The sequence below is a fragment of the Macaca thibetana genome, chromosome 9 (genome assembly GCF_024542745.1).
Source record: "Macaca thibetana thibetana isolate TM-01 chromosome 9, ASM2454274v1, whole genome shotgun sequence".
Classification (NCBI taxonomy): domain Eukaryota; kingdom Metazoa; phylum Chordata; class Mammalia; order Primates; family Cercopithecidae; genus Macaca; species Macaca thibetana.
Genome location: NC_065586.1, coordinates 122781615 through 122806368, shown reverse-complemented (window position 1 = coordinate 122806368; position 24754 = coordinate 122781615).

Genomic DNA, 24754 nt, shown 5'->3' with positions numbered 1-24754 from the left:
ATAATGGTGTGTGTAATCGGGTGCCATCAGGGACCCAGGACAAGAATAAACGGTTTGATTTCCCAAGAAGAGAAGCGTTATTGTCTATGTCTAGTTCTGTCCATTTTTTCATGCTATAAACTTACTCGGCTGGTTAAGAGAGGCATTTCCAAGTTAACAGTCTTAAATCCTACATTAAGATTCCATATGGTAGCCACTTTGTCCACGCTGAGGATGAGCAGTGAGTCTTCACAAGGATGAGCCCCATGGTGGGTACGACACCGAGGCCAAACACACAGGCTCCCTCTCCAAGTACTGGCTGCTTCCTGCATGTGTGGCTGAAGCCTGCTCTCTGTAAGTACAACACTTTTCAAATGAGGAAGTCCCTTGTTTTTCCTCCCAAGCTCACTTGTGTTTTGTTTTATGCTTCACCCATGGCACAGAAACCTGTGGGGCCTGGTTGCACCAGGCCTTCTTCATCCTTTGGCCCCCAGATACCAGCATGGTGCTCGGCATGAGGTTGGTACTCAAGCAATGTCCAACACCTGCTCATAAGTGAGCACATGTCTGCCACCTTCTTTCTCTCATCCTTCAAGTCCCATGTGTCCCCTCACAGACTTGTGGGGCTGCCAGTTCACCCCCCCAACTTTAGATCCTGTGCCACTTGGCCCCTCCCTTCCTCCTGACTTCAGGCTGTATTCCCTCTCACTTGAAGTCATCCATTCCATCGCATCTTTGAGCACCTACTGTTTACCAGGAAGCTTCTAGACACTAAAGATGTTCGAACAAATATGACTCATGGAGCTCACAATCTAGAGGGTTTCCTTTTTTCTTTTTTGCTTTTACAGATTTGAAATTTGTGAAAACAAAAGTGAAAGTGATGCATGCTCATTGTTCTGGAAATCTCATTCTAAAAGTATATAAGATAAAATGTGATAGACTTCTATATTCTTCTAGACATTTTTCTAAGTATATGTGTGTATATGTAAACACACTGTATACATTATTTTGACATTTAACACCTTGCCCTTTAAATCTTAGATGTCTTTTCAGGTCGGTATATATAGATCCATCTATTTGAGTCTTTCTTTTTCTGTGCAACATTTCAGTGCACTAGTGACTTAAAAATTAATATGTGCACAAAATAATTCATTAAAATGCATTATTTATTCATTCAACACATATTTATCAAATACTGTCACCATGCCAGGCATAGTTCTTGGTGCTGGAGATAAAGAAGTGAACAAGACAAAGTCCTTGTCTTTGTGGAGCTGACATTCTAGAAGAGACAGACAAACAATCAACAAACTGCTAACTACATAGTTTGTCAGATGGAGAAGAATTAATATAGGGAAAATGGAAAGGGAAGCCTGTGTGGTTATGATTTTTATAGTGTAGTCAGAGAGGACCCCTCTAGAGTTGGCACATTTGAGCAGAGACATAAAAGAAGTGAAGAAGTAAGTATACTAATCAGGGAAGGTTTGTCTAGACAATGAAGTGATGTGCTGGCAAATGACTAACAACCAGCTCTCTGGAAAAAAAAAAAAAAAAAAGGCCTTGTCTGAAACATTTGTTGATTTCCATGATATAAACATTCCCTCCAAGGCTGATTTCTAGCCACCAACATAAGGTCACTGAATGTGCAGTAGGAAAGAGATGCTTATAATCTCTGTGAGTCAGATGGAGCAGGTGCAAGCTGGCTTGCACACACTGAGGCAGAGGGTATACTTAGTGTGGTACAGGGACAACCAGAAGGACCATATGGCCAGAGTGGACTGAGCAAGGGGGAGAGAAGTACAGGAATTAAAAAGGCAGCCCCAGGGTAAGTGAAAGACGCCAGTCACAAAAGGATAAACACTGTATGATTCCGCTTATGTGAGGTACCTAGAGAAGTTAGATTTGTAAAGCCGAAAGTAGAATGGTGGTTGTCAGGGGTTGCGGGAGGATGAGAAAGGAAGCTATTTAATGGGTCCAGAGTTTCATATTTGCAAGATGAAAAGTTCTGGAGATGTTTTTCACAACAGCGTGAACATATGTAACACTACTGAACTGTGCATTTAAGAGTGATTAAGATGGTAAGTTTTGTGTTACGTGTTTTTTATCACAATTTTTTAAAAAGTCAGCCTGGGGCCAGGTCACAGAGGGCTCTGGAGGCCAGTGTTAAAACTTTTTATTTTCTCTCTCTCTGTAAAATGCAAAGACTTGGTAAGGTCTTGGGCAAAGAATGACTTGATCTGACTTGCATTTTTGAATTGTTGAGAAGAGACTGCAGGGGTCAAGGGCAGATGCCAGGGAACCAGCAGGAGGCTCTTGCAATAACCCAGGGACCTGGTGTGGGCAGCATGGCTCAGGTGTTACTGTGGAAAGGGCCAGCAGGGATGGGATTGTGGGTTAATTTTGGAGGAAGATGTGGGTGATCTGCTGGTGGATGGCACATGAGGTGGGAGAGAAAGAGAAGAGACAGGATGACTCCAAGGCTTTTGACCCCAGCAATAGGAAGGATAGTGATATCCTTTAATGGGGCTGTGAACGTTGCAGGAAGAACAGATTTACGGGGGGAAATCAGGAGTTTGGTTTTGGATGTTTTGAGTTCAAGACGCCCATTTTCCACGCAAATGGAGAGGATGAATGGCAATTGGAAATGCAAATCTGAAGTTCGGGGATGTCTGGGCTAGAGTTACAAACGTGGGAGTCATTGGCACACGAGGGACCTTCTCACCTAGGGAGTGAATACAGATAGAGGGGAGATGTCTGAAGACTGAGTGCTCCAAAGCTTGGAGGTCGAAAATGAAAGAGGAACCAGCGGAGGAGCCTGGGAAGGAGCAGTAGAGAGGAGGAGGAGAATGGAGAGGGGCCAGTTGAGCAGCAGGCAGGAGGAGAAAGCGGCTTCTGGTGGAGGAAGGATCAGCAGACAAGAATGCTGCTGATGACTCAAGTAGGATGAGGGTTGAGACGAGATCACGGAGCTTAGCAGCTAGAAGGTCACTGGTGACCTTGAGGAGAGCCTGAAGTGAAAATCCAATGGGAATGAATGCCAGAGGAAATGGGAGGTGGGGAATTGGACCTTACCATTGAGATATCTCTGGCTATGAATTTTGTTGTAAAGCAAAAACAGAGGATCAATGGTTGCAGGAGCTGACAGGTTGAGGAGTTTGATGACTTACATTCTCTTATTATAATTGCACTATATATATATACAAACATGGAACAGGGTAGAAAATTCTCATGATGATAGCTCGTATCCAGCTCTAAAAATGAATCAAATGATTAATTAGGTGCAAACAAAATGACGGTACCAATAAAACTCACATCACAACAGTATTAGGAAAGATGATGTTGTTTGCCTGACACTGAATCATTGATGTTAGGTTTCCCAGTAGAAAGGCGCATTTTCATGTTTTTCATTTGCTTGTTGTCTAATTGATCTTTTAAATTTTTTTCCTCTGAGGCCAATGGGCTTTCCCCTCCCCCTTGCATACTGGAAATTACAGCATGTTTGAAGGCTGCTGGGAATGGTCCTGCAGACAGAGGAGCAACGGATCATTATTTATTTAGCCAACCCCATTCTAATCATGCATCAGCAAGCATCCCCATGAGACTCCACCTGATCTCCTGCTTCTCAATTTTTCCTTTCTCAGCTGCTCTCCATATTACCCTACCAGATTTCCCTTCCTAGAGCCCGGCTCTGTTATGTCACTGCTCTTTCTGCTTAAAGGGAATCAGCAGCCTCCCTTCTGACCAAGGCAAGTCTCATGTCTCAGTCGGCATTCACGGTACTGCCCTCTCTGCTCCAAATCTATCCTTCCATGGAACGGGGCAGCATTTGTGAATGTGTCCCCAACTATCTTTTCATGTTTCAAAAACATGTATTTCTTTCTCCAAATCCCTGCCCTACTTACACTCGAGGGGCTGTCAGCTCCCCTGAATGTATGAAGGAACTGTACAAAGGGTACCTGATTGGGAAGAGAAGAGTGTTTTATGGAGATCATCACTCCTCCTAGGAAACAACGCAAAAGGCGTGCCTTCCAACAGGAGAAGCAGCTCCCTGGCACATTTTCCCTGCTGCGGAGTAAGGGCTCTGCTAAAATGGGATGAAGAGGTGACAGGGTTAGGTTCTAAGGTGCTAATAGCTCATTTTACAAATATGCATCCTTGCACACTTGCACAAATCACCAAGTGTTAGCTCCAACTCAGGCATTTCATAGAATAGGAAGCTATTCAGAAGTCACTATTTTGTCTCTTGGATTGAGCATCTTAATTCCGAAAGAATCAATCGCCTAAAAATGAATTTTTAGAAATACTTCTTTTGGAAAGTCGATGTTATTTGGGGCGGTGGGGGAGCTTCCTGAATCTTACCTGGGGATAAATAAAGACAATCTACAGCTCTTTTAGTGTTTCATCTTTTCAGACTACGAGTTATCAAACACTTAAATATTGAAAGCCTCAAATTAACTTCAAGATAATACCAAAATGCACCCATGTCCTTTACCCTGATAAGAAGTGCAATGAATGATTTTAAATTAATGCCAACCCTACATGCTCTGAATATGTTAAGGGAGCCCTGCAATTTGTATGCCTGGCTGAGCCTTTGCTTGTTCTTTCTGCAATTGAGGAGGATTGGTGCTCCTTAGACAATGCCAGTGACAACGTAGCGTTGTGATTTCCAAATGCCCAAACTCTGAGCAGGCGGCTGTGCTCTGGGCTGCCCAGCCCATCTGTGAAGCTGCCAGCTGCCTTTGAAGTCTCTTGTTGAGTAATCCCTAACATTTGTACTTCGTGTTGTACATTTCACAGTACAGACACAGATTCGGTCTGACTCGGTTCTCACAACCACCCTGGGATGTAGGCGGGGGATGGATTACTAATCATCTTTTCACAAGTCAGGAAACTGAGGCACAGAAAGGTGAAGCGGCTTACCAGAGCTGTGTGCTGTTTTGCCGAGTGGTTACTTTGGGGCTTGGGAACTTTTTGGAGGTCAGTTTGATGTTGTCTTTGAAAGTTAAAATAGGTGCAACCTTTTTGACCATGCAATTGTGATTCTTAGTTTTCACGCTATATATAATGACCGGGGAAGGTCTTCTGGAGTATTGTCAAGATGAAAAAAAAGCAAGTTGCAAATAAATAGATGTAGTATTTGCATAATAAAGAACCCTATGCATTCGTAGGTGTAGCGATCTATGTTTGTAAATGTTTAATGAAAAGGTACACAGCAATAGTTAGCAGTGATTACATCTGGGGAGGAAAATAGAAGAAGCTGTTTCAGGGGAATATTTCTATTTTAATCGTTTCTACTAGCAGTAGATGTAGTAGCAGTGGCAGTAGCAGCACAGTGGGAATTTTTGGTTCCTTCATAGAGTAGATGTTGCAACATGAGATACATGGAGTGTAGAATAGCTGTGCTTTTTGCTACTCTAACATTCACTCGTGTTTCAAAAATGACCTTAAAGAAAGTCGGTACCTGGGTTCGGACATCCCCAAAGCATTTCATAAAGCTTTTAAAAACAAGCCCAGCAGAATGTCATACAGTATTGAGGCAGCCCTGACTTCTGTCTCAAGCACTTTCAGAGAGAAACATTCTCTTTGGACCTCATCACACTCTCGGCTCTGTTGCCACATACGCATGACATGTTTCTGCTGCTGAGACTTGTGGATTAAAGGGTGGCCGGGTGACGTCATTCTCGGCTACCCTGAAGATTTGTCAGAAGCATGTAAAAGATTTTCATAAAGAGTGTGTTATAGTGCCAAGAAACCAGCATTCCTTATCCCTTTCTTTAACTCTGGAGAAGGCTTTGACTGCATTACCCAACGAAAAGAGGTCCTCAACTTCCAAAGTGAGAAATAAATGTGTAAATGTTTCCCAGATGTGAGCTGGCTCACCAGGTGCAGGAGCTGCTAAGCATTTTAGAGCTCAGGTGAGTTTATTGGGCCATATTCTGTTACCTGTTGAGCTCATCTAGATTACAGGTTACTTCTTAATATTTCCTCGGAAAGAAGAACTGGACTCCAGCAGAATTGGCTTGACAACTGTGGAAATCATAATCCCTTGCCAGAGGGTCAGGTGAATGGCTGGGGCAGGGTTCTTTCTTTCATCCAGCAAGCCGGGCATGTGCTTGGAGCTGGTGTTATAGGATGTGAAGGGTAGGCTCCTGCTCGCTGGAGTCACTGTCTTTTTTAACAGTTTTAACCTGAGACCCATAGATCTCGTGATTGGGACTTCAAAGGCCTGTGAAACTGCTAAAGCTTCTGACAGTAGTTTGTGTGTGTCTATGAGGGTGTGCAGAATTGCTTCAATCCCACTTACTCACCTGGTCACTAGTACTTATTAAGTACCTGTTATATGTCAAGAATTCTAGTCTGGCCAGGCATGGTGGCTCATGCCTATAAGCCCAGAACTTTGGGAGGCTGAGGCGGGCGGATTGTTGAGGCCAGGGGTTTGAGACCAGCCTGACCAACATGGCGAAGCCCCGTCTCTACTAAAAATACAAAAATTAGCTGGGCGTGGTGGCGCATGCTTCTAATCACAGCTACTTGGGAGGCGGAAGCATGAAAATCGCTTGAACCCAGGAGGCAGAGGTTGCAGTGAGCTGAGATCGTGCCACTGCAGTCCAGCCTGGGCAACAGAGGGAGACTCTATCTCAATGAAATAAAAATAAAATAGTTCTAGTCTGGAAATCATTGACAATAATTTGATAACTTTCCATTTTTTATGCTTCTTTCGGCATCTTTGTAGTTTGGCTGAATCTACTGACATACTTACGTAACAATGCAAGTGTTTAGCTTTTGTCCCCGTCACTCAAGCTGCTGTTGCAGTTTACACACGTATTTCTCATTTGTGAAGTTGAGGACCTCTGTTTTTTGGATAATGCAGTCAAAGCCTTCTCCAGGGTTAAAGAAAAAGAAAGGAAAGCTGGTTTCTTGGCACCACAACATGCTCTATATAAAAACTCTTCTATGTGCTTCTGACAATTGCCGAGTTGAATGAGCATCTGGACTGAAGACCCTCATGGAATCTGTTTCCCTGGCAGGAATTCTGCCTCCCTTTTAGAGCATGTTGAGAATCTCAGCATCTTAAAAGCAAAGCCACAATAACGTATCAGATTATTCATTAGGATCACCTGGAAAAGCCTTTCAACGACAACATAGATGTCTCGTTCAGTCCCTCAGAGACTTGGATTTAAGTCATCCCAGAAGTCTAGGCATCAATGTATTCTAACAAGTTCCCCACGTGATTCTAAAGTGGAGATAGGAGGGAGAACTGTGAGCTGCGAAAGGCTGTAGCACCTCATGCAGGCGCTGAGCTGCTGAGTCATTCTGAGGTGGGAGCAGCATCAGGCTCATCCGCCCTATGGGATGCGAGTGGGGAGGGTCTCAGAGAGGACCTGGGAGGAGACCCTGTAGGGGGATGAACGCTGGGGACAGGAGAAAGGGTTGAACTTCCAATTGTAAGGGAAGGAAGTCTGTCCAGGTTGTGAAGAGCAGCGGCAGATCCCACAGGTAACAATGGGTGTTGCCTCCCGGTGTGTCCAAAGAGCCTGTCTTCCTGCTTCCTGGAGGTCCAAGTGAAACAGCTGCCTTGTTGGAGAGGAGAACTGGGTTTGCCATGCAGCTGGGAAGTGAGGACTGTGGCATGGATGGGTCAGTACAAGTCTGGAAATTGTGGGTGATGGCAAGAGATTGGAGACTTCCAGCAGCCATGCCAACCCAGGAACCTGTCATTAGTCTCCAGCTTGGTCATAATAAAAATAAAAAATAATTATGGTGAACAACTATCATAGCACATTAAGTGCTTGTATGGCAGCCACTATGTGAAATGATTTTCTTGCCTTATTTTATTTAAATATCAGTAAATAGTGTGGCTCTTTTTGACTTTACTTCAAAATCCTCACCCAATCTGTCAGCATCTCCCATCAGCTCTGCAGGTAGAATGCATTGCCCTTTGGACTATGCTGCCTTCCCTCCCTCATTGTTACTTTTGTCTTTTGTTGAGACTTCTGCAGTGACCTCCTCACTGCTTTCCTCACTTCCACGCTCTTCCCCTTTCTCATGTTCCTATCTGTTCATTGCACAGCAGCCAAAGCCCATTTTGAAAACATATAATCCAATTGCATCATTCCTTGTTCAACTCCTGCACCCCAGAAGCTTCCCAACACACTCAGATTTACATGCAAACTTCTTACTTTGCATAGGAAGACCCACAGGATGCTGGCTTGCCCACCTCTGAGAACTCTCCTGCATGTTGCTTATGTGGCCTAGCCGTATTTGTCTTCCTTCTCTTCCTGCCACAGGACCTTCGTGTTTGTCACTTCTGTTGCCTGAAATGCAGATCCTCATTCTTCCCTTTACCCATAGTCTCTCTTTGTTTCAGTACCTGTCTCATGTAAACATAAATATGTTTCACAGAGACTTTCCTGAACAGGCAGCCAACCGCCTTCTTCACTCCATGATTCACTCTCTCTTTACCGTGCCTTTTCATTCATCACTACCTAACATGAAGGTATGTATTTGCTCACTATCTGTCTTCCTCACTAGAATGTAAGCTCCAGGAAGACAGAGACTTTGTTATAACCCACACAGACTCTTTTCCCAGTCCCTAGTAAGTGTCTGATATAAAACATGGAAGAATCCATCTAGTAACCCTAAATGGGATAAACCATTGTCCCCATTTTATGGCTGGTTAGAGTAGCAGTTGTCTTGTGATTTGCAGTTGGCCAAATGTCATCATGTAATTTATCCCTCGCAGCTTCTCTGTGACGGAGGCAGGGCAGCTATTATGATTATTCTCTCAGCTTTACTGATAACAATGCTAAGCCCAGGGCTATTTCCAAGACTACACACATTTGTGGTATATGATGGAACCAGGACTGAAAGTACTATGCTCTTTTTCACACCATGCTGCTGACAGTTATTGGTTTGTTTTGGTTTGCTCGAGTTTCTTAGTAAAAGAGATCTTTGGAAAATTCATACTTATGAGAGGTTTACAAAGAAGATTTTGCTGACCCTTAGTGAGAAGCAGTTGGAATGGCCCCTGAGGGCTGTCACTGGCCTGGTGTCAACCAAGCACATCTCCTAATTGGAAAAGCAGCTGGAAGAGATACTGGGAGGTGAGAGGTAAATTTTTGGAGGCAGATGAGTGTTTAGGGGGTAGACAGTAGTGGCCCCTGGGTTCCTCATAACAACCCCCCTATTATTGATGTTACAGGCAGCAACTGTGGCCAGAGATGTATCTGTGATATCAGTGCTTTTTCACCAACTAATTGAGGAGTGAATAGGAGAGTATCAAGTTCACACATAATCAATAAAACCAACCAAGCAGTCATTCATATTAGTTCTTTAAGGGGAAAAATAATACCACTATCCCATTGTCTGCTTAAATCCTCAGCCCCTAGAATAAAGACCAACATCCTTTCTATAATCTAGAAGACACAGCATGTTCAGTTTCTGCATTTATGGCTCTGTTTGCATCTCCAGCCTTTAGGGAGACCAACTGCCCCTGTTTGCTGGAAATTGAGAGGTTTCCTGGGTCATGGGACTTTCTCTGCTAAAACTGGGACACTCCTGGGCAAACTGGGATGGTTGGTCACTCCAGTGTTCACTTTTCTGTCCTTTCTATTCATGTGGACCTTTCCTGATGTCTTGAATAGAATGAGAACTATTCTATGTCAGGGCTCTTGTACAGGATGCTCTTGTACAGGGCTCCGTGTGGAATGTTCCATTCTCTCCTTCACCTAACAAGCTCATGTTTAACCTTTAGGATTTATTGTAAATTTCACTTCTTTCTTGCCCTCTTTCCACTGTCTATGTTCTGAAATACTTCTTTGCAGGACTTTCAACTCCTGTGTGCCAGGATACTAAGTGAATGAATGAGTAAATGAATGGGTAAATAAATAAGCAGATTGATAGGGTTTTAGAGGCTTTTTTATCAAACAAGTATAACATACAGAAAAGTACGTCAGTACATACAGTGTACAGATCTGTGTATTTTCATAAGATGAACACACAGACTAAGAAGTAGAAAATTACCAGAACCCTGTCAACCCCATTAGGCCCTGTTTTAGTTATCGATTGCTGCATAACAAACCACCTCAAAACTCTGTGGCTTAAAACAAACACGGTTTATTTATTGTAATTCTTCTGTGGGTCAAGAATGTGGGCAGGTCTCATTGATCAGTTCTTCTGCCGTATCTAGTGTTGTTCGGGTAAATCAACCAGCTGCATTCAGTTAGCGGCTAATCTCCACTGCTATATACACCCAAGAAGGCTTTGTGCAGATGTCTGGTGCCTCAACGCTTCTCCATGTGGCCTTCCTTTCTCCTTGCAGGTCCTCATTATTCAGTGCACTAGCCTGAGCTTCATAACAGTATGCCAGCTATCTTCTCCATAGAGTGAGAAAGTGGAAGCTTCCAGGCTTCTGGCAGGCTCAGGATTGGCACAGTGTCCTCTCTGATGCATTCTACAGTCAGAGCAAGTCACAAAGTCAGCCCAGGGAAGAAGGTACCGTGTGTGTACAGGAAATGGGGGAGTGATGATGGCCGTCTTTGGAGCTGGCTTTTCACATGTCCCCATCCCATTACTGCATATTCACAATTATAACCATTGTCCTCATTTCAAGTGCCATTGATTTGGTTTTCCTGTTTCAGAAATTTACAGATGCAATAATGTCGTATGTATCATATTAGTTATCTGTTGCTGTTTGACAAATTACTCCCTCAAACCTAGTAGTTTAATACAACATTTATTATCTCACAGTTTTTGAGGGTCAGGAATTCAGGAGCAGCTTAGCTGGACAGTTCTGGCTTGGGATCTTCCATAAGATTGCAGTCAAGATGTCCACCAGCACTGGAGTCATCTGAAGGCTTACCTGGGACTGGAAGAAATACTCTGAAAAGCTTAGCTCATATGGCTATTGGCTGGAGGCCTCAGTTCCTTGTTATGTGCACATCTCCCTAAGATTGCCGATAACATGGCAGCTGGCTGATCTCAGCATGAACCAATTTGAGAGAGTGAGGAGAGGGATTTTCAGTGTCTTTTATGATCCAGTCTCCAATGTCTTGAATTGTCACTTGCACTTTCCTTCTATTTGCTAGTCCAGCCCACACTTAAGGGGAGAGGCTTAGGTCCTACTTTTTGAAGGGTATGCCAAACAATTATGTGGACCTGAAACGACCACAGTATTTGTCTTGGTCCATTTTGTGCTACTGTATCAGAATACCTGAGACTGGATAATTTATACAGAACATAAATGTATTCTTTCATGGTTCTACTGTATGGGAAGTCCAAGATCAATGTGCCAGTAGGTTCAGCCTCTGGTTCCAAGATGGAACTTCATTGATGCATCCTCTAGGGAAGCTGTTCTCATATGGCAGAAGAGAGAGAGAGAGAGAGAGAGAGAGAGAGAGAGAGAGGAGAGAGAGAGAGAGAGAATGTCAGCCCACTTCCACAAGCCCTTTTTATGGCAGCATCAATCCATTCACAAGGGTGGAGCCTCCATGACCTAAACAACTCCCATTAGGTCCCACCTCTCAATACTATTGCTTTGGGAATTAACTTTCTAACACATGAATTTTGGGGGACAAATTCAGACCACAGTAGTATTCTTGATTTTTCCTTCACTCAACATTACTTTTGCAAGATTCATGCATGTTGTTTCATTTAACTGTAGATTATTCACTTTTAATGTGGCAACGGATTACATTGTATGTATGTATCATAATTTACCTGTTATATTGTAGGTGGACATTTGGATTGTTAAACATTTGGGGCCATTGTGAAAAGTGCTGCTATGAATAATCTCATACTTATCTTTAGTAAAAATATATAGTCATCTCTTTTGAATATTTAATTTGGAATGAAGTTGGCAATCATACAATATAACAATTGCATATGTTCAGGTTTAAAAGATAGAGTCAAACACTTTTTCAAATTGATGGTAATGGTTTATGTTCCCATGAGCAGTGTATGAGTGTTCCAGTTGATCTATATTCATGATGTTGTTTGTCTTTTTTACTTTAGCCATTTCACTGGATGTGTATTGGTATACTATTGTGGTGTTAATTTGCCTTTCTCAATTAACAAGTGAAATGGACCACATTTCACAAGCTTCTTAGCCATTTGGATATCTTTTGTGTGAAGTGCTTGTTCAAGGTGTTTGCCCATTTTTCAATTGTTTTTTTTTTCTTATTGATTTGTAGCCATTCTTTGCATATTCTGGAAATGAGTCTTTGCACAGATATGTGTATTGCATATACCTTCTCCCACTCTGTAGCTTGCATTCTTATTCTTTTAATAGTGTATTGATTTAACAGAAGTTTTACATTTTAATGCAGCCCAAATGAATCAGTCTTCTCATTGATTTTTAGAACTTTGTGTATAATTTTAAAATATATTTTTCTACCTCCAAATGTAAAAATATTATATGTTTTCTTCTGGAAGCTTTATCTTTAAAATCGATATATACAATCCATTGAAAAAAATTTTTTTTTTAAAGGCGGGAGACAAGGGTACACTCAATATTCTTCTTCTTTTTTGGCATATACATATCCAGCTGACCTCACACCATTTACTGAAAAGCTCTTTCTTTTCTCATTTCATAATAGCATCACAAATTAGGCCTCTCTATATATGTGGATCTGGTTCTGAACTATGTTCTTTTCCATAGGTCTATTTGCCTATCTTTGTGACAATACAATACTGTCTTAATTAATATAATTTTATAATATGATTAGTATCAGGGAACATAAGTCCCCCAACAGAGTTCTTCCCCTTTAGAATTTACTTTGGTTATTCTTGGCCATTTGCATTTCCATATATATTTTAGATTCAGCTTCTCTGTGTTCACAAAAAGTGTATTGGAATTTTAATTGAGACTATCTTAAATATATGTCAATTTGGGACAGTTGACATATTTTCAATATTGAGATTTCCAGCTTATAAAGTTGATATATCTCTCCATATTTTTAGTTCTTATTTAATGTATATAAGTATGATTTTAAAATTTTAGTGTAGATATTTTTCGTAGTTTTAAAATACTCTTGGCATTCAAAGTCTTGTGATGTCCTTACAAATGGTAATTTTAAAAATCCCATTTTCTATTACTTTTTTCTCATACATGGAAATACAATTGATTTTTGTATATATACTTTATATCTAACTATATTGTGAAGTCCATTTTAATAGTTGGTGTTGATTCATTTGTATATTCCCAATATGTGTATTTCTTCATTTCTAACTCTCATGCAGTTTTGTTTTTCTTGACTTATTTTACTAACCAGAAATTCTGGTATAAAGTTAATGAAATAACAATAGTGGGCACCTTTATCTTGTTTCTAAGCTCAAGGAAGAAATTTTAATAATTCATTATTAAATATGATGGTTTTTTTAGGGAATCTTTATAAGACTAAGAGAACCTCATATTACTAGTTTACTAATAATATTTTTCATAAATGAGTGTTGAATTTTCAAAACCTCTTAAAAACAGCTTGAGATATAATTTACATACCATACAACCATATGATTTATCTATTAAAAATTTTAAAAGTTAAAACATTATCATCAGTAAAATTCACTTTTTCTTTTGGTATACAGTCTTATGAATTTCAGCACATTTACAGATTAATGTAAAAACTACTATTGCAAATGGCAACAAAAGCCAAAACAGACAAATGGGATCTAATGAAACAAAGAGCTTCTGCACAGCAAAAGAAACTACCATCAGAGTGAACAGGCAACCTACGGAATGGGAGAAAGTTTTTGCAATCTACCCATCTGACAAACGGCTAATATCCGGAATCTACAAAGAACTTAAACAAATTTACAAGAAAAAAATAAACCCATCAAAAAATGGGCAAAGGAGATGAACAGACACTTCTCAAAAGAAGACATTTATTCAACCAACAGACTACATGAAAAAATGCTCATCATCACTGATCATCAGAGAAATGCAAATCAAAACCACAATTAGATACCATCTCATGCCAGTTAGAATGGTGATCATTAAAAAGTCAGGAAAGAACAGATGCTGGAGAGGTTGTGGAGAAATAGGAATGCTTTTACACCGTTGGTAGGAGTGTAAATTAGTTCAACTATTGTGGAAGACAGTGTGGCGATTCCTCAAGGATCTAGAACTAGAAATACCATTTGACCCAACAACCCCATTACTGGGTGTATACCCAAAGGATTATAAATCATGCTGCTGTAAAGACACATGCATATGTATGTTTATTACACACTATTCACAATAGCAAAGGCTTGGAACCAACCCAAATGTCCATCAATGATAGACTGGATTAAGAAAATATGGTACATATGCACCACAGAATACTATGCAGCCATAAAAAGGGATGAGTTAATGTCCTTTGCAGGGACATGGATACAGCTGGAAACCATCATTCTCAGCAAACTATCACAAGGACAGAAAACCAAACACCACATGTTCTCACTCATAGGTGGGAATTGAACAATGAGAATACTTGGACACAGTGTAGGGAACATCACACACCGGGGCCTGTCAGTGGGTGGGGGGCTAGGGGAGGGATAGCTTTAGGAGAAATACCTAATGTAAATGACGAGTTAATGGGTGCAGCAAACCACCATGGCACATGTATACCTACGTAATAAACCTGCATGTTGTGCACATGTACCCTAGAACTTATATATTTAAAAAAAAAAAAAAAACTACTATTGCAATAAACATACAAAACAGTGCTAACACCTCAAAGACTCCTTTGTGTTATGTTTTTACAGTCACACATTTGCCCCAACTCCTAAACTCTGGGAACTGCTGGTCTGTTCTCCATAACCCTAGTTTTGTCTTTTAGAGAATGTTATATAATGGAATCATATGGTATATATATGTACCAAATTTTATCAGACACTTTTCTCTGCCTCTTTTTGGATATCATGTGATTTTTCTCCTTTATTCTGTAGTGACTAACTACATTGTTATTTAATGTTAATTCAACCTAGCATCCTTGAATAAACTTTATGTAGTCCTATGACATATTATCATTTTTACATGTTTGAGATACACTTTGCTAATTTTTTAAGGTTTTTGAATCTAAATTTATGAAAGAGATTAGTGCTAAAATGTTCCTTTCCTGTAATATCTGTGTCAGATTTTGGTACAAAGGTAATGCTGGCCTCAATGAAATTTGGAAAGTTTTACCTCTTTTTCTATTCTTTGGAAGATTTTGTGAAAGATGTGTGTTTGTTACTCCTTGAATATTTGAAAACGTTCAGCAGTGAAGCCATCTGGGCCTGGGGTTTCTTTTTGGCGGAAAATGTTAATGGATTCAATTTCTTTACTACACAAAGAGGTATTCAGATTTATTATTTCTTCTTGTGACATATTAGGTAAGTTGTGTATTTCACGGAGTTTTCCAACTTTATCTAAATAATCAAATTTATTCATATAGCATGTTCATTATATTTTATCTTTTTATAACATTTTAATCTTCAATATTTATAGTTTGAGTTTTCTCTCCTTTTTGATATGTCATTTCAAGGAAACAATTATTGGCTATATTGACTTTTTAAAACATTTGTTTTCAAGTACATTGATATTTGTTCTTTTGCATTTTTTTTTTCTAACTTTCTTTGTGTTTGACTTGCTGGGTTTACTTTTCTAGATTCTTTAGTTGAAATCTTATTTATTTTTAATAATTTGTCTTTCTCATACATGAAGTTAAGGCTAAAAATTTCCCTGTAACTATTGTTTTAGCTTCATCCCACAAGATTTTATCTGTTTTATCTGTATCATCATTTAGTTAAAAATATTTCATTTTATTTAGAGTTTCTCTTATGACTCATGGATTCTTTATTCTGAATGATTTCAATTTTTTGAGATGTGACAAGGCTTACTTTATAACCTAGAATATGGTCCATTTTGTTAAACATTTCTTCTATGTTTGAAAAAAATACCATCTGTATCTGAAATTGTTGAGGATGGTGTTTCATATATGTCAATTCAGCCAAATTGGTTAATTTTGTTAGTCACATTTTATGAATTTATAGTATATTTTTTGGTCTTTTTTTCCCTCTGTAAACTATTGAGAGAATTGTGTTAAAATCTCCCACTATAATTTTGTGTTTATCTACTTCTCTTTTAGTTTTGTATATATTTTTGCTTTATATGTTTTGAAGGTATGTTATTAGGTGTATATATATTTAGTACTGTGATAGTTATATCATTATGAAATGTCGCTGTTTATCTGCAGACTTCATGCCTTAAAATCTACTTTGATATTGTAGTATAACTACATTATCTGTCTTAGTTCATGCTATGCATAATACCTTAGACTGAGTAATCAATAGAAATTAATTGCTTACAGTTCAGAATTCTGGGAAATCCAAGACCAAGGCCCCAGCATATTTGGTGTCTGGTGATGCTTGCTCTCTGTTTCAAAGATGGCATCTTTTTTTTCTGTCTCCTCACATGGCAGAGGGGGCAAACAATCTCACTCAGGCTTTGTCATAAGATTACTAATCCCATTCATGAAGGTGGAGCCCTCATAACCTGATTACTGCCCAAAGGCCCTATTCTTAATCCCATCACTTTGGAATTAGATTTCAACATGATTTCTGGAGGACACAAACATTCAGTCCATAGCACTATCTTTCTTCTGGTTATTATTTGCATCAATCTTTTTTCTTTTCTTTTTCTTTTTCTTTCAATCTCCTATGTGCTTAGATTTTGCATGTGACTCATGTAAGCAGCATAAAGTTATTTTAAAAAATTCAATTAGGCAATTTTGGTCTTTTGATTGACATACTTCATTTACATTGAATTTAATTATGGATATATTTGGGTTTCTATAATTTTATGTTTTAGAATAACATAAATATAACGCACCTATTTTATATTTCTTTTTCTCACATTTTTGGCTTCTTTTAGATCAACAAGTTACTTTTTATAATTTTATTTTTATTCTCTTCACTTGTTAATTGCACATTATTTTATTACTGTTTTAGTAGATAACCTAGAGATTACAACATGAATATTGTCTTATTCCAGCCTAAAATTAATTTTTACTTTCATCATTTCTCTAATAGTACTAGAACCTTAGAACATTTTAATTCCTCTTACTCCCTGCATCTTTTGCATTAGTGGGTCATGCAAAACTACAAATATATTTATTGTATACATATTAGAAAACCACAGGACATTAATTGTTTTGTACAAATCCATTTTCTCTTTCGCTTTCTTTTTTTTTTTTTTTTTTTTGAGACAGAGTGTCACTCACTCCATTACCCAGGCTGGAATGTAGTGGTGCAATCTTGGCTCACCTCAACCTCTGCCATCCTGGTTTAAGCAGTTGTTGTACCTCAGCCTCCTGACTAGCTGGAATTACAGGCGTACATCTATCACACCTGTCTAATTTTTGTATTTTCAGTAGTGATGGGGTTTCACCATGTTGGCCAGGCTGGTTTTGAACTCCTGGCCTCAAGTGATTCACCTGCCTCAGCCTCCCAAAGCCCTGGGATTACAGAGTCAATTGATTTTCAACTAATATTCTTTTATTGAATGTTAATTCAATCATTATATTATGAATTACAAATATAAATATAATTTGTATTGACATTTTCTACTAGACCTTACTTTTCATTGCAATTCCATGTTTCTCTCTGGGATAATTTTCCTTTGACCTGAAGAAATCTTTTAAGTATTTAAGTGAACTTTGCAGCTAATTTTCCCAGGTTTTATTGATATGAAAAAGTCTTTATTTCACTTTTATCTCTGAAGAATGTTTTCTCCTTGAGTTTAAAATTCTAGGTTAGCAGTATTTTCCTGAAGAACACTAAAGTTTTTTTTCTATTGGCTCTAGTATTCATGTTTTCTGTGGACAAGTCAATTGTTAATTATTCTGTTGGTCTTTTGAAGGCAAATTGGTTTTCCTCCTCAACTGATTGTAAGATTTTCTCTATAGCTTTAATTTTCATTAATGTTACTGTGATACTTTGTTATGTTTTTCTTTATATTTCTGTAGAACATCTTGTATATGTCTGCTGACATCTTTTATCAGTTTTAGAAAATTCTCTGCCATTATTTGTTGAAATATTGCTTCTGTCCATTTTTTTTTCCCTCTCCTTTCAGACCACCAATTTCCATTCTTTTTTCCTTTCCATACTTCCGTTTGGATATTTTCTATTGATCTATCTTTCAGTGCAGGTCAACAGTCCTGTATTCTGCCATATTAAATCTGTGGTTAAATCCAACTAATGAGTTCCGAATTTTAAACATTATCTTATTATTTAAAGAACATGGCTGGCACTTTGGGAGACTGAGGTGAGGCTGGCAGTCAGGAGATTGAGACCATCCCTGCTAACACAGTAAAATCCTGTCTCTACTAAAAATACAAAAAAAAAAAAAAAAATTAGCAGGACGTGATGGCATGTGCCAGTAGTCCCAGTTAGTCAGGAGGCTGATGCAGGAGAATTGCTTGAACCTGGGGGGCAGAGGTTGCAGTGAACCAAGATTGCACCACTGCACTCCAGCCTGGGTGACAGAGCAAGACTCTGTCTCAAAAAAAAAAAAAAAAAAAAAATCATTGATTTTTATTTTTTAGATTGTGGTTCTATGTTAAAATTGTTTATCTCATATCTGTTCATTTTTATTATAAAATTAATGTTATTAATTAACTATAATGTTAATCATAATTATTTTATACCATTTGCCAACTAATTTTAATATCTGGATCCTGTGGGTATGTTTGTATTGTTGAGGGCTTTTTCTCTTGGTTTTTAGTCATTTGGTTATTTCTTTTGGTATACCTAGTAATTACTGAATGTAGATACCCCAAATGGTTTTGTCCTCCTCTAGACAGGATTTAACTCTTCTCTGATGGGAATATAGAGCCATATCTGATTACTCCAATGCAATCAGTGAGTTGATGGTGGTTTGTAGTCCTAGTAGGCTGTGGTAAGGCTCAGTCTACTTTGATTAATCTCTGACTCTTCAAGATGTTTTTTTTAATTTCCTCTGAGATCCAATTAAATTTTGTAAGTCCCCTTTTCTTGGAAGGCCCAGAATGCAAACTTTTGTCTCATGAGACTGCATTTTTCAAGTTCCCACCTATACTTTTTAGCTTACATTTTGTGTAGCCCCAGAATTCAGCCATTGTTGAGAGGAAACAGGTCCATTCTCTTGAGTACTCCCAAATGTCCAACAGAACTCTGGGCTGGATTTTATATCCCTCTGTAGTGGCCTTTCATCTAGTTTTTCACTGAACTTTACGTAAGATTGTTAGCCTCCTTTCTACACCCAGAACTGGAAGAGCTGCCAGAGTAACAGCAGCCAGTGGCAGCCAGCTTATTTCTCTAAAGTTCTTTCTTTCCTGGAATCTTAGCCCTCTAATTCCTTAGAAGCTCCCTACTGCTTCCAAATAGGTGATGTGATGGGCATGAGAATGAACCTCACAAACATCCAATTACTGGGAGCATAATTGATCAAGATTGCCAGTCGCCGGGTTCTGAAATCTATCACTGCCTTTGTGCCGAGGCCATACCTTCAATGGGTTTCTCTTAGTCAGTGACTGACGGTCCCAGGTCTATAAGGTCAACCCAGTCCTGGGAGACACAGGACTTCTCTACCAGCTGACTTAGATTTGGGGCCTCCCTGATGGTTTTGCCTGGACTTCCTTAGGCTGCACCACAGCCTAGGACATCTCCTCCTTTCCTATTCTCCTTCACTTGCCATTAGACTCTTGGATCATGCTCCAATGACTCTTCCTTTTACCAGCTGCCTTTGTCAGGCTGCCTCTGTTTTCTTTCACAAGGCATTTTCCCCAATAAAATCACTGAAGTACCATCATATCTTGATGTCTGCTTCTTGGAGGATTTGCTTTAACATAGGCTACTTATGTGTTTTGTCAGCCATTGTAGCTGTTCTACATAGAAACCGCCAGCTACCTCAGCCCATTTGGATGCGAATGTCTCAATAAACTTTTGAATTATTAATCTATTCTTTTATTCCCAATTTTTTTTGACTCCCCTGTTAGTTTAGCCAAAATGCAAAGAAAATGGGGAGTCAATTTTCATCTTTTATTTCAAAAGTTGAGGTAAATATATAAGATAAATAGGATGCATGAAGAGGACCAAAAGGGCCAATTTTCTTGTTCTGGACAAGAAAAAGTCTTTCACTGGGCACTAGCTGGGGAGAATCAGAGGGAGAAACACAGAGTTTGATACTAGTGTGGAACGGTAAAGTGGGGCGTGTTCCTTGTCTTCCCTCCCCACCCTGAGCAGCTCGTAAGTACCACTGGAGTGAGAGGGGAGTGGGGATGATGCAGCCACCAGAGAAGCCTGAGTCGCACTGCTTTGCTGGGCCCAGGGAAGCAGCAAAGCCCTAGTCCCCCATCTATGAACGGTGCAGGGGCCGGAGGGTAGATGGGGTACAGTGTGAGTCTAGGCAGAGTAGATCTGAGAATGCCCCACAGGGATTCATTTGTGAAGCCCCAGAGCACTGGAAAAAAATCCCCCAAACCTCTGGAGTCCCTGAAAGATTAAGTTGCCAGATAAAACCCAGGGTGTCCTGTATTCTTTTTTGTTAAGTCTGGCAAACCTGCTGAGAGAGGGATGGAGATGGAGATGGAGATGGCTACTGATTGAAGAGTCCTGGAGGCTGGGGTGAGAAGGCATCACGTTGACCGTGTTGAATCTTACTGGCAGCCCAGATGCCCCTGAGGATGTCTCATCAATGCCAGCAGAAATCAATGCCAATGATCGGTGACTAGAGGCAATGAGGACACCATAAAAGTTGTCAGTAGGACAAATGACATCAAGGACCCCTCCCCTCCCTCCTTCTTTGCTTGACCCAATATAAACCCTCCTCCCTGAATTTAGATGGTACTCTGAGGAGAAAGGGCAGGGACGGGTCCTTGAATCAACTGGGCTTAACCTGAACTCTCTAAAGTTACATTCATGCCACTGGTGGATGGAGCTTAAGATAGAAATTAAGTTCAAGTAAGAAAGAATAAGTTATGTTTTCACATGCCTGCACTTCTGTTTTGAGAAATTGGCATCTGGAGTCTTGGGGATTATTTAATTTTTCATGAGAAGGATTATGGATTCTTCAGTAGATGATAATCTCTGTTAGGGTAAGGTCATCGTTATTGCCTCTCTACCTCCAGTTTGTAGCTCAGTGTCTGCACATGTGGGTGCTTTGTCTCTCCAAAATTTCTTCTATATTTATTTTGCTGCCTGTCTGTACCTGCTCCCTACTGAATGTGAGCTCCCCGAGGGCAGGAACCTGCTCTGCCTCCTGCTTAGCTAGACCTGTAGAACTTTGCCGATCTTTCTTTACCTACCAAGTCTGATCATTCCACATAGAGCATTAGAGCCAAAGCTTTGAACTGGAGTCACACATTCGGGCTCCATGTTTGCTCTGTAACCATCTTATCGTTGGAAAATCTTGTCCCCTCTTCAGAAGCCCTGGCTTTGTTCACCTCAGCAATTGTGGGTGGGGTGTTTCCTGTGTGCCAGGCAGTGCCTGGGTATGGGGAAAACAAAGAGGAGTCCATCTTTATCTCAAAAGGGCTTCCTCTCACCAGGAACCTGACAGGTCGGTGCCGACAAGACAGCACAGTAAACACTGTAACAGGATGTGTTCGTGCTACAGGAGGGAGCTGCCCGTTGTGCCAGGGAAAGCGAGGCAGGCTTCCTGGAGGAAAGCTATGTGACCTGGGCCTCGGTATTTGAGTAGAATTCCCCAGCTGCACTGGGGGGTGATGGGTGGGGGGGGGGGGGATGGAGAACCAGAGGAGGGAACAGCATGTGCCAGGCCACAGAAGCATGCTTGTTTTGGGAGCGGCGAGCAATTCAGAGCGACTGGAGCCTCTGGCTCAAGGATGGAGATCTAAGTTACCTAATATCCAGGGTGAATTTCTCATTTGTGTTTTGAAGTCTTAGATAAAGGTTCTTATCTTTCATTTCTTTCCCTAATTAAATAATTACAGCATTATTGCTGCTTTCTTTATTTTAACTCGATTGAAGCCTCTGTAGATTCATAATAATCTCAAATTTTCTAAAGATAATTTATCTACCCTGTGCAGAGAGCATCCGTGTTGGGAAGCACTGGAGGTCAGGACCTGCCCTAGACAGGAAAGGCAGAAGTTGCCTGTGACCTTTGGAAGCTCTGTTAATGCTTTGAGGCCATGCGGATCCCAATGCACTGGAACAGTCGCTCATAATGGCGTCTCAGAGCTCCTGAGAGCAGCAAATGCTTCTGAGGGCAGCAGGAAGTCTCCAGGACGCTGGGAAATTCCTGCCTGATCTTAGAAGCGAGGCCCTTCACTCTGGCTCTCCATAGCCCCTAGGTGAGGAGACAGGCTTGCCAGGACACACAAGGGGCTGGGGCCTAGCAGAGAGCTTGGAGAAGGGAAGCCCCATAGAGGACACAGCAGCCTCTAGGGCCAGGTCCTGCAGGACAGTGGAACGTTGGCCTTTCAGGGAAGCCTGCAGGTGATGGAGGGGAAGGCAAAGCCTTCATGGAGACCAGGGTTGCCTTCTGTGGGGGTGGGGTCAAGGGACAGTGCCCACTTCATCCTCCTTTTCTATTGCCCCCATCCCCTGCTTGCCCTGTGTACTGGGCACATGGGGCTGAACTCAGGCTGTCTGGGGTTGAGTCCCGGCTCTGCCACTCATGACCCACATAACTCTGAGAAAATCTTTGAACAGCCCTGAGCCTCAGTTTCCCTACCTGTAGAGTAGAGATTGTATCTGAATGAGTCAGCAGCACTCCATCAGGATCTGAGTCCCTGTGCCATTTGGCCATTTGTTCCTTTGAGAGGTTGCCCCTCTTCCTGTTTCTACCCTCTGTGCTCTAAAACAAAGGCATGGGTGGGAAAACAGGAGCAGAGGTGCTGAGAAGATGAGAATGTTCTTCTGCCTTCTGCACATGCTTCTCAGACAGTTCTCCTCTGTTCAAAGACTGGCTGAGACTGGACAGCCAGTGAGAATGGACAGACCTCTTGTCCAGAAGATGTTTGCACCCAGAGCTGTGCTCTGCTTGGTCCAAGCACACCAGGGACCCTGTTCCTTGACATTCCCCATCTGGCACTCTGTAGCCTCTAAATCTCCTGGAAGATGTTGAGGCTCTCGGGCCCCTGGGCCTCTACACCTGCCAAAGTCTCCCCACCTAATCCCCCCACAGCCTTTTCCATACCTCCTACCTGCATTTCCATGTCCCAGTCTGGTTAACTCTAATATTTCCTTTCCGTTTTTGATACCATTGCCTCCAGGAAGTCTTCTTGGCTGACACCTCCCCATATTCAAGCTATGAATCCCTTTTCTGTTGGCATGGGGGTATCTGGTCTTCCCTGCTGATGCCTTTAACACAGAGATCATCAGGATTGGCTCCTTTTTTTGTTTCTCTCTTTAAATTGTAAACTCTGGCCAGGAGAGTTTCTTTTTTTCTTTTTTCTGTTTTTTGTTTGTTTGTTTGTTTTGTTTTCTTTTGTTTTGTTTTTTTGAGACAGAGTCTTACTCTTTTGCCCAGGGTGGAGTGCAGTGGTGCCATCTCAGCTCACTGCAATTTCCACCTCCCAGGTTCAAGCAATTCTCCTGCCTCAGCTTCCTGAGTGGCTGGGATTACAGGCATGCACCACCATTCTCAGCCAACTTTTGTATCTTTAGCAGAGACAGGGTTTCACCATGTTGACCAGGCTGGTCTTGAACTCCTGGCCTCAAGTGGTCCACCTCCTTGGCTTCCCAAAGTGCTGGGATTACAGGCGTGAGCAACCACACCCAGCCATTTTTTCTTATTGTGGTAAAATACATATAACATAAATGTTACCACTTTAGTCATTTAAAAGTATACAGTTCAGCAGCACTGAACACGTTCACGATATTGTCCAACCATCACCTCTATATAGTTGCAGAACGTTCTCAGCACCCAAAACATAACCCTGTACTTCTTAGCAGTCACCCTCTCCCAACCCCCATAGTCTTCTCCCCAACCTCTGGCAATACCAATCTACTTTCTGTTTCAATGGATTTACCTGCTCTGAATATTATGTATACATGGAATCAGACAATATGAGGTCTTTGGTATCTGGCTTCTTTCACTTGGCTTGTTATGAAGCTTCATCCATGGTGCAGCCTGTGTCAGGATTTCATTCTTTTCTATGGCCAAAGAATATCCCATGATATGGCTGTGCCACCTTTGATTTATCTATTCTGTTGATGGGCATCTAGGCTGACTGTTGTGAATAATACAGCTATCAACATTCATGTACACGTTTTTATTTGCATACCTATTTTCAATTTTTTTGAGTATATACCTAGAAATTGAACTGCTGGGTCCCATGGTAATTCTTCCTATGTTTAACTTGCCAAGGAACCACCAAAATGTTTTCTGTGGCAGCTGCACCATTTTCCATTCCTACCAGCAATGTGTGCAGGTTCTGCTTTCTTCATATCCTTGTCAACACTTGTTATTTTCTTTTCTAACAAAAACAAAACGATAACCATCCTAATTGGCAGATGGGACTCATTTTTGTCTTCCCAGTTTTATTCCCAGGTTCCAGGACAGCATCTGGTGGGAAGTAGGAGCTCAGGAAGAACCTGCTTACAGGATGAATTCCCCCCACCTGGTCCAAGAGAGGTCACCTCCTGCTCCATCAGTTTCTGTGGGTGACACTGAGGAGGGTGGACTCCTTCTCTCCTTATCCCCACAGAGTTCCAAAAGCCCACTCTGGTTCCCATGGGCAGGGACTGTTCCTACCGTGTTCTACCTCCTGGGCGTCTTCTTCCCGTGTCACCTCCTGCTGTTGCCAAATGGCAG